General features: G+C 39.1%; 1 pseudogene; it reads left to right on the forward strand.

Moving 5' to 3' along the window:
* The first annotated feature begins 511 nt into the window (after nt 1–511).
* LOC128116073 (40S ribosomal protein S8-like) lies at nt 512–1,170 on the forward strand (annotated as a pseudogene).
* Nucleotides 1,171–13,803: the final 12,633 nt, after the last annotated feature.

Consider the following 13,803-nt stretch of genomic DNA (forward strand, 5'->3'; position numbering starts at 1 on the left):
TTAGGTAGGCATTTTGGATTGCACCGTACGATAAATATCTTTGTGTGTTTGCTTTTTTTTTGAGACTGGGTTTCTCTGTGTAGTCCTGGCTGTCCTGGATCTCGCTCTGTAGACCAGATTGGCTTCAAACTCATAGAGATCCACCTGCTTCTGCCTTCTGAGTGCTGGAATTAGAGTCCTGCACCACCACTGCCCAATAATTACTATAAACATCTTTGATGCCAGTAAATTTAGTTTTAAGATGGAATGTAAGAATAGGAAAGCTAAGGCGAGAAGGAAAAATGAAGAAAATGGAAATGAGTGCTTGAAGGCGGTAAGGAGACAGACAACATGACGATGTGGTTTTTTGTTTTTGGTTTTTTGAGACAGGTTTCTCTGTGTAGCCCTAGCTGTCCTGGAACTCACTCTGTAGATCAGGCTGGCCTCGAACTCACTGAGATCTCTGCCTCCCAAATGCTAGGATTAAAGTCCTGCACCACTACTGCCCAGCCTGACAGTGTGTTTTTAAAACATGCAACATGCCTCTTTCCAGCCAGCACCGAGTGATGGCAGCTCTCAAGACAATTGGCTCAAGAGCCCCAAGACGTGGATAAGAGAAAGCCCTACCACAAGAAGCAGAAGTATGAGCTGGGAGGCCTGCTGCCAACACTAAGACTGGCCCTCAGAGTATAAACACAGTCCCAGTCCGAGGAGGCCATAAGAAGTACCATGCCCTGAGATTGGATGTGGGGAACTTTACCTGGGACTCTGAGTGTTGGAGTTGGAAAACATGGATCATTGATGTTGTCTACAATGCATCCAATAACGAGCTGGTCTGCACCAAGACCCTGGTGAAGAACAGTACTGTACTTATCGACAGCACACTGTACTGACAGTGGTATGAGTCTCATTACGCACTGCCCTTGGGCCACAAGAAGAGGGCCAAGCTGACTCCTGAGGAAGAAGAAATATTAAACAAAAAACGGTCAAAGAAAATCCAAAAAGAAATATGATGAAAGGAAAAAGAACTCCAAAATCAGCAGTCTTCTGGAGGAGCAGTTCCAGCTGGGCAAGCTTCTTGTCTGTATTGCCTCAAGACCAGGCCAATGTGGCAGAGCAGATGGCTATGTGCTAGAAGGCAAGGAGCTAGAGTTCTATCTGAGGAAGATCAGAGCCTGGAAAGGCAAATAAACCATCATTCATAGCTCATGTATAGAAGTATTTATTGTTCTATTTAAAAAAAAAACATGCAACACGACATGAGAGGGTCATGTCAAGGGTTGAGACAAACCCCACGACAAAGTATTGTTACGATTGTTTACAAACTTAAAATACCTGCATTTATCTATATAGGAAGAACAACCATGCTGTGAACTTCCTTGTACATGATCCTTCTAACGTTTAACTTCACTGATTCAGAAAATGCTGTTAAGTGATGGGACTTGACTTGAACTTAACATTGATGGTTTAAATGAACAAAGAAGTTCTAAAGATGATTTATCTTAGGAGAAAGTGGTGCAATTTGAAATTGTCTTTTATTTAACTCTTAGTAGTTATTCGATTATGAAACTTTTGGTTTCATTTATAGAATTTTATACTTTAAATGAATGAAAATTTTGCATCCTGAACATCTAAACAGAAAACCAAAACAAGCAAAACGAGGGGCCAAACTAGTTTGACAAGACCTCTGACTCTAATGCCTCTCTAAAAGTAAACTGCATGTTTCTTCTGAAGTCCCATGTAGGCATACTGGTCTCCCAAACAAAGGTATAATGTGAAAAGAAAAAAAAAAAAAGGGAAACCAAAGACAATAGATATGATTGGTTTCCATCCTTAAACTTATGGCTTATGGACTTTCCTCAAGTAGAACTGCCACCAGTATATATGCTTGCCTACTCTCAGGTTAGCTGCTGAGAAGGGATAAATCATTTTGTTTCAGGAAAGAAGGTTATGAATAGAAAACTGGCTTCTGGAAATACAATGCAAAAGGTTTTTAGTGAACATTTAACTTGTAACCCAACACTCCCATCTATATGCACCCAATACTGATGGATGCAGACACACCTACTTCACATCTATCCTGGAACAACTCCTGCTGTCTTACCAAGTGATTACTCTTGTCTGTTTCCCTTAATCTACTCTGTATTTTGGGATAGCAATCTGAGGTAATATAGACTGTATAAATTAACCATAATTAAATTAAAATGAGGTCATGAATTTGAGATACAACGAGGGAGTTACATGAGTTTAGAGAGAAAAAGGGGGAAATGATGTAATACTTTATATCTAAAAGAAAACTAAGAAAACATTAAAAATATTACTTGAACTTTCCAATGGTGTTTGCAAATCTAAGAAAATGAGAAGTGTGTATTTCTATTGTTTTATCCATATAAAAATGCATTGTCCTTATATGTATGTGTACACACACACACACACACACACACACACACACACACACACACACACACACAATCATATTAAAGCAAACATATCATGTATACAGCGGTATACATTCCTGAAAGTATGCTTATATACAAAGAAACATTATGAATCATTTTTATCATAAAGTCAAGCAAGATATTATATATCAAATTGACTCATTCATTTAAAGCATCTTCTTGTTTCAGTTTTAAGACATTTCATATTCTCTAATTTTTAACTATATTTCTGTGTGTATGTGTGCGGCCATATATGTAAAGATATGTGGTGATGTATTGTGTACCCTAATAAACTTATCTGGGGATCAGAGGACGGATCCAGCCACTAGATTAGACGTAGAGGCTAGACAGTAGTGGCACAAACCCTTAATCCTATCACTTGGGAGGCAGAGATCCATCTGGATCTCTGTGAGTTCAAGGCCATACTGGGAACAGAGTCAGGCAGTGGTGGCACATGCCTTTAACCTCAGCACTTGAGATCTCATGCCTTTGCTTGGGAAGCACACATGCCTTTAATCCCAGGAAGTAACATGGCTGGGTGGAGAATGGTATATAAGGTGTGAGGAGACAGGAACTAAGCAGCAGTTCAACTGAGACCCTCAGGGGTGAGGACTCAGAGGCTTTCAGTCTGAGGATTCATGGAAACAGGATCAGCTGAAGAGTTGGTGAGGTGAAGGTGGCTGTGGCTTGTTCAGCCTTCACCCTGATATCTGGGTCCTGGTTTTTTAATCATTATTATTAATAAGACCTTTTAAGATTTGTGTTACAAAGATACATGTATAGGGGCACACGTGTACATGCGTGCAGGTGTACATTTATAGACTAGCCGTCAATTTGGGTTTGGAGTGTTTTCTCTAAGTGTGTCATTTGCATTTTGTTTTCTCCTCTCTTTTCTTCCTTCTTCCTCCTTCTCTCTCTGTCTAGATGTTCTCTCTCTCTCTCTGTGTGTGTGTGTGTGTGTGTGTGTGTGTGTGATGTTCTGTGTGTGTATGTGTGCTATACATGTATATGCGCATATGTGCTTGTGAGTGAGGAAGCCAGAGGTCAAGGTCAGCTGTCTTACTCTATCATTCTCCACGTTATGGTTCTGAGACTAGGTGTCCCACCAATCCTGGAGCTAGCAGGATCCAGGGATCTTGTTTCCAGCTCTCCGTGCAGGGCTTACAGATACACGTGACCACATCCAGCTTTTCCACTGGGGATGGGGATCTGAACTCAGATCCTTATGCTCATTAGCACTTTACCCTCTGGGCCATCTGTCCAGCATACAACCTTGCTTTCTGAATCAAGTTCTCCCATTGGCTCAAAATTCATCATGTAGGCTAGGATGGCTGGCCCATGAGCCATAGGGCTTCCCTATTTTTCTTTCCCTAGCATTAGGATTCCAAGTTTGCTCCAAGATGCCTGTTTTTTTTTTTTTTAATTAAGAATTTTTTTAATTCATTTTACGAACCAACCACAGATCCCCCTCTCTTCCTTCCTCCCATCCTGCCCAGCGTTCCTCCCCACCTCCCCACCCCCCATTCCCTCCTCCGAAAAGGTAAGGCCTCCCATGGGGAGTCAGCAGAGCCTGGTACACTCAGTTGAGGCAGGTCCAAGCCCCTCCGCCTGCATCACGGCTGTGCAAGGTGTCCCATAGATGCCTGACTTTTAAAAGCGGTTTCCTTGGAAGCCATACTAGTGCGCACTTTACTTCCTGAGCCGTCTCCACAGCGCTATTTCATTCTCCATGGCCTTTTCACTTGGTAAGTTAGTAATTCTAAGGCAGTCAGCTGGTGTGGTTATTTTGATATTAATCACATTCTATGAGATTAAGGCTATTGTCAACCCTATCTGTTATAAATCCCAGATATGCAATATACTGAACAAATTATACTCTGGACGAGAAAGTGAAGAAACAGAAGTTTTGACGGCATAAAACCCGTTACAGAGTTAGAGGAGGCAATAGAAGAATATTCCCATAAATGTACCTAGGGAAAAACCCTCTTTTGTTACTAGGTTAAGATCTGTCCCTGCCTCTTGCTGAGTAGCTTTCATAAAGGCAGAACAAAATCAAACTAAGGCAATCCGCTTTCTTCCACATGCAAGGGAAACAGGTGTTCTCTCTCTCTTCATAGCAGGTTCATTCAGCAGCTCTACATCATGCCAACATTTATACTAAGACATGCTTAAAACATAAAATGTGATAAGGTGGGCACCACCTATGGAAACCAGGGCCTCTTTGTACATTAGTGACTGAAGTTCAGGGGAACTCCAGGGCCAGATTTATGGGCTGGTAGGGAAATAATTCATCACAAGTGGCACCGCTTCTGTCTATGTGATGTCTGGTAGGTGACTAGGAAACATTTTTTTGAACAAGAACCATAGCTGTAATGATTCTTTGGTCCGAGGAAGCTGTACAGAGCACACAGCACCAGACATACCTTCAGGCAGCTGGAGTCTTGACAGAAGATGAATTTTCACATGACTCTGATTAGCTAGAGTTTTGGGTGATCTTGGGAACATTACTTAACATTTATATACTTAACATTACTTAACTGAGAGCCCTGTCTGTTTAATATAAATGATAATATCCATCTCACAGGAGCCTATAGCTCTTTCCAAAGTATGTAGCACATGAAAAAGTGGCTAGTATGTGATATGCTCTAAATATCTGTTATGTTTTACAGCTACTCTCTGGCTTTGTCCAAACTCATTAATCAGTAAGTAGCTGGATCTATCTCTTTATTGAAATAAGAAATTGATGTAAGCCAGAGAAATGGTGTGTTGTTAAACACACGGCTGGCAAATGGAGTCCTTTTCCTCCTGCCTGCAGAAGTCTATAGGATTTCATACTTACCTATCTTTCCAATCTGAGCACTGCCCCAAATGGATGAACATCTTTTTATCCTTATTGTGTACAAGCACATTTTTCATAGGCGATATTCACATTCAAACACTAAACAAAAATTGGTCTATCCAGCTAAGACTCCTAGCAATAATAGATAGGTAGCCTGAACTGGCCATCTCCTGCATTCAGATTGGTAACTGCCCCAATTGTTGTCAGAGATCCTTCATCCAGTAACTGATGGAAGCAAATGCAGAGATCCACAGCCAAGCACTGGGCTGAGCTTGGGGGAATTTTGCTGAAGAGAAGGAGGAGGGATTGTACGAGCCAGGGTGGTCAAGGTCATCACAAGAGAACCCACAGAAACAACTAACCTGGTCTTATCGGAGCTCACAGGGTCTGAACTGACAATCAGGAAGCCTGCATGGGACCGACCTAGGCTCTCTGCCAATATGTGACAGTTGTGTAGTTTGTTTACTTGTGGGAGTCCTAGTGCTGGGAGCAGGGCCTGCCCCTAAGGCTTTGACTGGCTCTCAGGAACTTGCTCATACTGGGTTGCCCTTCCTAGCCTTAATAACAGGGGAGAAGCCTAGTCCTACTTCAGCTTGACATGGCATGCTTTGTTGACAGCCATGGGAGGCCTGCCCCTTTCTGAACAGAAACAGAAGTGAATTGGGGGGAGGGGGAGGAAATGGGAGGAAAGGAGTTAGGGGGAGCTGCTGTTAGGGTGTAAAATAAATGAATACATTCAATTATTAATAAAAACTTGGTTTCCACTAAAATTTAATGTATTTCAGAAAGCCTTCTCTGACTGTGCATACAAACAGCTGCTCAATTTCTTCTGTCCATCATCAGTTTGTGGATCATATCTACGGCACCGCTTCTGCCCCATCACGCTGTTTATGACATCTATAGTACTCGTCATATTCTGAAGCCACTTACTTGTTTATGATTAATATTCTGCCCTAATTTCCTTAAGGAATTTGTCAGTAATAATACTTTAGATGGCAAAAATAAGCAACAAAAAAGGAAGGTTTATTACAACAGTTACTGAAATTGTTAAGGAAAGACATGCAGAACACTGTTCCCTGTTTATTGAATCAAAATAGGAGGTCTTGGGCCAAGATGTGTCATTCTTGTGTTTATAACATAGTAAAAACAAATAAGCTCAAAAGCAAAATTCTGAAAGGTTAAAGATTCAAGATAACAATAAAATACTTTTCTCAAGAAAGAGAATCATCTGCAAAGGTTTTCTTTAGGAGAGAGGTGAGAGAGGAATTTAGGGAATATGAAGAAGGCGTAGATGAAGGAGGGGCCCAGAGGCAGAGAGCGAGGTGATGGTGAGAACAGAGGAGGTAAGTGAAGGCAGTGATTTTATCTGGAAATACCAGTTCCAGATGCTAAAATAACACCAGACAATGCTTCAGGCGTAAGGTGTTCAGTTTAGAAGAAGCAAGGAGAAGCCGAATCTCAAACAACACCATTTCCACTGCCAGCCACAGGCCCGAGGACACAGGTGTGATTCTGCTAAAGCAAGTCGAACAGGTTGTGGATCAGCCACATATGGAATATATGGATGTGTTTATATGAAATAAAATAAGAAAGGGAGTTTTAGATTCTTTTTTTCTCCTTTGAAATTCTGGACATAAACAAATTAGTCTGGCACCTTTGATTCTTGTAAGAAAATTTTAAACAAGTGATAATTTTAATCTAATCTTAACCATCAGCCAATACAGATTTTCACTTTTTATCTCATTAATGGCTGTCCATCAATCCTCAGCTTCATTGGGAAGAACACATTCCTATGTACAGTACGTGTTAAGATAATGGTAAGGTTTCTGTTGGCAGAGGCTGGAGTTCAGTGTTATGTTACATCACTTGCCTAGCATGGGCAAGGCTCTGGGTTCAATCTACAAAGCCATGACAACAGCAACAAATCTCTGTCTCATCTTGTAAAGCAGTGATCTCTGAACCGAAACATTCTAGTCTGGAGGGATGCTCCTCAAGGCTCAGAACATCCAAAGTTGAGGCATTCCCCCCAGGAAGAAGACAGGAGGCTCATGAAACCCAGAAAGAAAAGAATTCACAGGCCTCAAGCAGTTTTTGAAACTAACAAGCTACAAAGGGCCCTACTGTAGCTAGAGTTTTCCTGCCTGGCCCACTGTCAGGGCAAATCTCTCTCACCCGCCAGTCCCACAGCCACTCAGACCCAACCAAGTAAACACAGAGACTTATATTGGTTACAAACTGTATGGCCATGGCAGGCTTCTTGCTAACTGTTCTTACAGCTTAAATTAATCCATTTCTATTAATCTATACCTTGCCACATGGCTCATGGCTTACCGGCATCTTCACATGCAGCTTGTCATGGTGGCGGCTGGCAGTGTCTCTCTCACCCAGCTTCCTGTTCTCTCAATTCTCCTCTCTGTTAGTCCTGCCTATACTTCCTGCCTGGCCACTGGCCGATCAGTGATTTATTTATTGACCAATCAGCAACACATTTGACATACAGACCATCCCACAGCACCCTACCACAACTTTACAGAGGAAATAAATTCTGGGGAGAAGAATGAAGCTGCCTGCCTCCCAGACCTGTGGGGATTTTTGCAAACCATGCACAGGCCCCTGGGTTGTAGTTGTTGTGTGTCATCACCTGTGTTGTGTGCTTCCCAGAGATGCAACTCCTTTTCCATCATCCTACGCCTGCAAGCAAACCCCGGCTTGTTCTCTTGTAACTAGCCCTCCAAAACTCATCGGTTCGTTTTTGTTGGTTTAGGAGAACTGCTACTTCATTTTTCTCTGGTTCCGGGTGAGGAGAAAAATAGATCATGGTCCACTTTCTCCAGGAAAAGACTCAAGCAAGTATATAACCTTGTATTTATTTTTATATTAATATTGGAACCTAACCTAAATTTTCTGCTCTTATCCATTTGGAAACCCCAACTTGACATAGGCCATGCTTTATAATTCAAAAATATAAATGTTCATTTCTAACATGAAGAGGCTGATGAATAAGACTGAGAAGAAATCCTGGTTGAGGTCACATCAGCAATTTCAACAAATCAACAGAGGAATTACAGGGAATGACTTAGTTCCTTCCTAATAGCATTTGGCTTATTTCCATATTGCCCCTTTCTTCTGTTATTATGCAGTTAATACAATCTGATTCAGTAATGTCTTCTGAATGATTAAGGCATTTATGATTGAACCTGATGAAGAAAATGAAAAAAGCCTCTTAAACATCTAAATAGAATAATTCCTATTAACTGTGGTAAATCACAATCACGATGCTATTGAAGTCGATATTCGACTAAGGGCCAAATATTTCCAGAATTGAGACATTTTCATCAATATTTGTAATGAAACTCAGAAAGGAAATTAAAGTTCTTAGCATTAGACCTACTTTTAGGGTGTGCAGAATTTTCTGAGGATGTGTTCTGAGAATATTAGTGTGCCCTATGTATGGATAAATGGAAAAATCAGGCTAACAAGAGGACGGTTGCTAATGCCCTTTCACATAGTTGGAGGAGGAAGCAGCCATGGTAGATCTGATATTATATCTCTTTCAGAATACATTCACATTATGAAAAATCATAGGGAAGTACATGTTTCTGTATAAGGTTGGTTTGAAATGATTCAGTGTTTTATTTTGTAGTGCTCAGGTTTGAAACCAGAGCCCTCCTCACATAAGATGTAATACTCAGCTACATATACAGGCTTAAGTATTCCTTAAACTATGCTTTAATTATTTGAAATATCAATTAACACAATCCCACATATATACATACTACTTGCCAAGCATTAATCTACTCAAAATTGCATTGGATCTCATAGGATATTAATATAACTACTGAAACATGGCTTCCCAACCTGGCTTATACTCTTAGTTTTTGCATGGTAAAGATCAACTTTATGTAGTTTCTTGGTGTAAATGCAGATGTAACATGTGTCTGTGCTCCAGGTTGTACCAGTGGTGTATTTCTCTAGTGTTCAGTTTTAGGCAAAGGTAAAACAGGAGAAATCTGCTATTCTATACTCCTGTGGGATGCTGGTTGGTTGTCAAACTAAGAGGGCTATGCTGTGTTGTTATCAAGTAATTTTAAATAATATTTCAGGCTTTTGATTTGGATGTTTCTGTTTAAATATATCTATGTAAGTAGTGTTTTATTTTAGTTGACTTATTTTTATAAAGAAAATATATTATAGAAATAGGTAAAATAATTTCCCCTTAAGAACTTTAAAATAATAACAGACAAGAGCAATCAGAATTCACAAGAAATGATGCTACCTAATGAAGCCTATTCTTCAGTTAGGGTTGATAGACTAGAAATTACAGACAATGAAGCAATACAAGAAGTTCCGTGGTTCCACATAGCTACTCAAAACTGGAATGTGTGCTCTCTGAGTTGAGTGAATCTCTGTTATTACACACAGGCAGGCACTGCTCATACCTCTGGTTCTATAGTTCAAACTCTATGCTGCACAATGTCTTCTTTGAAACTCTCCGAGTCCCTCACCCCTGGGGGAGGGCCAGCCTGATGGTCTGTATAGGAAGTGTGCCGTTGACTTAGGCTGAGGCTCACACAGCCTGAGAAGCTTTTTAACACTCACCATCTGTAATGTTGGACAGATAGTCTTGCAAGTTCCGGGCCTCATTGATGCGGTTTAACTGATGTTCCTCTTGCCATAGGTTCATGGAACATAGGCTCACCATTATGGTTCCGACAAGGTTAGTTAGATGTTTCCATATGTCTAAGTAGACAGGAACTGGAAAAAAATATATTTCCCAAGGTCTGCATGTCCCAGGTACAAGCCTGATTATTTGGTCATTAATGATTACCTGTTTTGATGATAAAAATGATGTACTCTTATTTTATTATTCATATTTCAAATGATCTAAGATACTTAGTAAGATACAATGTCATTTTGAAGCACACAAAGTCAATACTAAACTAGGTATATTTGTTTCTTTCATACAAACTAAAGCAAGCCAATGCTACTAAACACTCTGTCAAATATTATTATTATTATTACTATTATTATTATTTTGAAACAAATAATGAATATGTTATTCTAACACTACTTAGAGATGTTACTGCATCACCCACAAGAATAAGTGGAAAGATACTGAAATGCATTTAATTGATACAGAGTGGTTCTGGCAAGCAATTGCTATAAAACAAGCTGCTTCAAAATTCAGTGTATTAGAGTGATAGCAATAATTTATTTTGCCCACAAATATTCAATTTGGGTAGAGTACATCCAGGGAATGACTTTCACCATACCATACCTCTCAGCAAGGACAGCTCAAAATGGGCGGCTCACTTACATGTAAACAGAGCTAGTGATGTGTGTTGGGTGTTGGCTGTTGGCTTTGTCAAGACTGTCAGCAGCTGTCAAATCATCTCTCTGTGGATCTTTGCTAATTGTGATGATCATAGCATAGTAATTAGAACATGGAAGGCATGTTTTCAAAGAGATATGTAGAAATTATTAACATCTTTAAGGCTGGGCAGAGAAATTGATCCAGCATTGCTTGTGAGGTGTTTCATTGTCCAAAATAATCGGTTTCCACCTGTATGTAAAGGAAGAAGACGATGACTTCTTAGTTGTCAGTGGTTGTAATGTCAAAATACTGATATTCATAGACCATAGGCAGACAAGAAGCTACCTGCAAAAATATAATTAGAATCACTGTTGGAATTCAACAAAATCTTTCAAACACCATAGAAAAATATCCCACACTAAGCAATATAGTATAAGAAATGAAATCTGAAGAGGCTTCTGCAATTAAAAGGACATCCAAAAAGAAACTTACCCTGCTTCCATGGAGACAAGAACTAGACAAGGTTGTAAGTTTCATTTGAAGGTATATTTTGAAATTTTAATTTCCTGTTGGTTCAATCTAATTTTAGGTTATATTTATATTAGTTGCAAGTATGATTTCACTAACCAATGGGGGACATTTTAAGCATATAGGAGGAGACCCAGCCAGTGAATGAGACCCTCCATGTATTTGGACAATTGTGCACATAGCAGAACCAATCCTTTATCTAGGACTCTGTCACACATGGTTTATCTTTCTCACACCCATATTTCACCTGTGATATTTTTATCAGTTGCTACATTTCCCTTTATATCATGTCATAAGGGTATTGATTAAAATGTCCTTTGAAAAAGGCAGGTGAAAACAAATGAAAAAATTCATGTGAGATAAATGCTGGAAACAATTATTCTTTGAAATTTAAGTGAAGGCAATTATTTGAAGAATCATTTTCCATGGGGATTTCCTGATAGTTTTCATGAGGACAACTCTCACTACGAGGCTGAGGTCAAATAACAAGGGTTGACCATGATGAAGGTCTTCAGCACTCCAATGCGTGGTTTACTGTTTTCACTTGAAATGTCACTAGAGAATTATTTTCAGATTTGGAAGTTCTGCCTAAAGGCTTTTGAAACACATTCTTCTACATGCAGTATTTTCCTACCTTTCATTAATTTTTTGGGAATGTGATATAAAGGAGTTTTACTATAGGCAAGATGGACTCAATTTTAATTTCTTCTGTGCCAAAAGCAGATTCATGTTGTAGAATAATCTTTTTGTATATTGTGAAGATTTGTCACTCATGTTGGTTTCATAAAAAGCTGAATGGCCAATAGCTAGGAAGGGTTTTTGGGGCAGAGGGGATTCTGGGAGGAAGAAGGGCAGAGACATGAGAAATCACCAGGCAGACCCAGAACAAACAGCACAGGCATTATAAAGTAAAGGTAAGCTGAGTCACATGGAAGCATGTCAATTAATAGTAATGGATTAGGTTATATGAGTTAGTTAGAAACAAGCTTAAGCTAATGGCCAAGCTTTCATAACTAATAATTTTCTGTGTTGTTACTGAGGAGCCAGCACTCTTGATAAAAAGGTCTGACTACAGGTTTGTGAGCAAATAATAATGCTGCATACACATAAGGCTTTAAATATTGAAAAAGAGTTTTTGATGGATCCTGAATATTGAGTTAGTAAAGCTGAACACTAATATTAACTCTGATAAAATTGATCATGGTAATCCATTCATTCATTCAACTAGCATTACTGATTTAGAGTTTTAATATAGGTCCAATTACATAAAGAAGGCTGTAGTAAGGGACCGGGTAAGCAAAGTTAGGTGTATTTCAATATGCTAGCTAAGAATAATAAGATAGTGTAGTGCTGAATTAACTGTATGTCCCAAACTTGACATTGTATTTGTGAAATTTATCTTGTTTGTGGTTCACTTAGTTTTTCACTTAGTTGCTGTGATAATTTCCTTTTCAGAGATGAATAAAGTAAGATGATCAGAGGGTCCAGTAGAAGTGCTTTATGGTTAAAACTGGACCCACTGGAGAGTAATATGCAGGAGATGTTTTCAAGACAAATGTATGAGAAAATTTTCATGATCTGTTGTGCACAGTATTTTCCAATCAGCATTTTTCTAAGACATTTCTCTTGCTTTACTTTCACTTGCCATTCATTCTCCAGGTGAAAAGATGACAGACAGATCTAAAGCAGGACAGAAGGAAAAAAAATTCAATTCTTCACATTTGAAATTTAAGTCTTCAGATTAGTTCTACAGTAAGTTTGAAAAATTCATCCGTGGTAGTATTTGTGCCCTAGAGCCTATGAATTTTACCTAAATTAGAAAGAAAAGGAAGATTAAGATGGAAATAAAGAACCTGACTGGATTCCATGAAAGACTCCAGTAAATAACTTTGGAGGGAAGTGAGAAAGCAAGAGAGACCAGGAGTTAGGCAATAGATGAGGTTTAGGTTTAGGTTTAGGTTTAGGTTTAGGTTTAGGAATAGTTGAGCTTTAAAGCTCAACAAAGTGATAAGGCTTTAGGTTTTCTTTATGGGCAAGAGCAAATAAAATTTACTGAAAGCCTGCATGCCTAGAAAAAAGGGAGCAAGTCCTCCTCCTATGGTATATGTGAATATGATGATTTCAGTTATTAAAGGGAGGAGGAGAAATAGTGACATTTGCTTAGCAATTTTGTTGCTTGTCTTTGATGGAGACAGGGACAATGACTTTCATCCAGATTTCATGAGTTCAGAGTGGCTGTTCTTTCTTTCTGGCCACCCAGACTTGCAGGCAATGATTTCCTTCCTGTAAAAGAAAATTTAGAAAGGACAGAGTTGTTGGGTTCTGAAAAGTACAACCTGAAAGCTAACTGACACAAATTTTGTACATGGAAATAAGTGTGGTTGGGGTTCATTAGAGCAGTCATAGCAGTCAAAACCAGGGAAAACAATGAGACTAGAAAATCGTCTGTCTTATGGTTGTATTAATAAGATCTATTGGTACCTTAATTCATTGTATAGTAGCTTTATTGATAAAGAAAAGATGAAAAAAGTCATTACAATGAAGCTTGTGTGGAAAATTGAAGCACTCCCTCAAGGATGCATACAATTACCTCAAATTATTTTTTTGAGCCTTTTATAAAAAGGCATAGGAAGAAGTGAAAAACAGAAAAAGTAATTTGCTGGACATGCAAATTGTTATCCCATTTTGTTATAGTTTTAAGATAT

Source organism: Peromyscus californicus, unplaced genomic scaffold, assembly GCF_007827085.1.
Source record: "Peromyscus californicus insignis strain IS unplaced genomic scaffold, ASM782708v3 Scaffold_1__1_contigs__length_55948999, whole genome shotgun sequence".
NCBI lineage: Eukaryota > Metazoa > Chordata > Mammalia > Rodentia > Cricetidae > Peromyscus > Peromyscus californicus.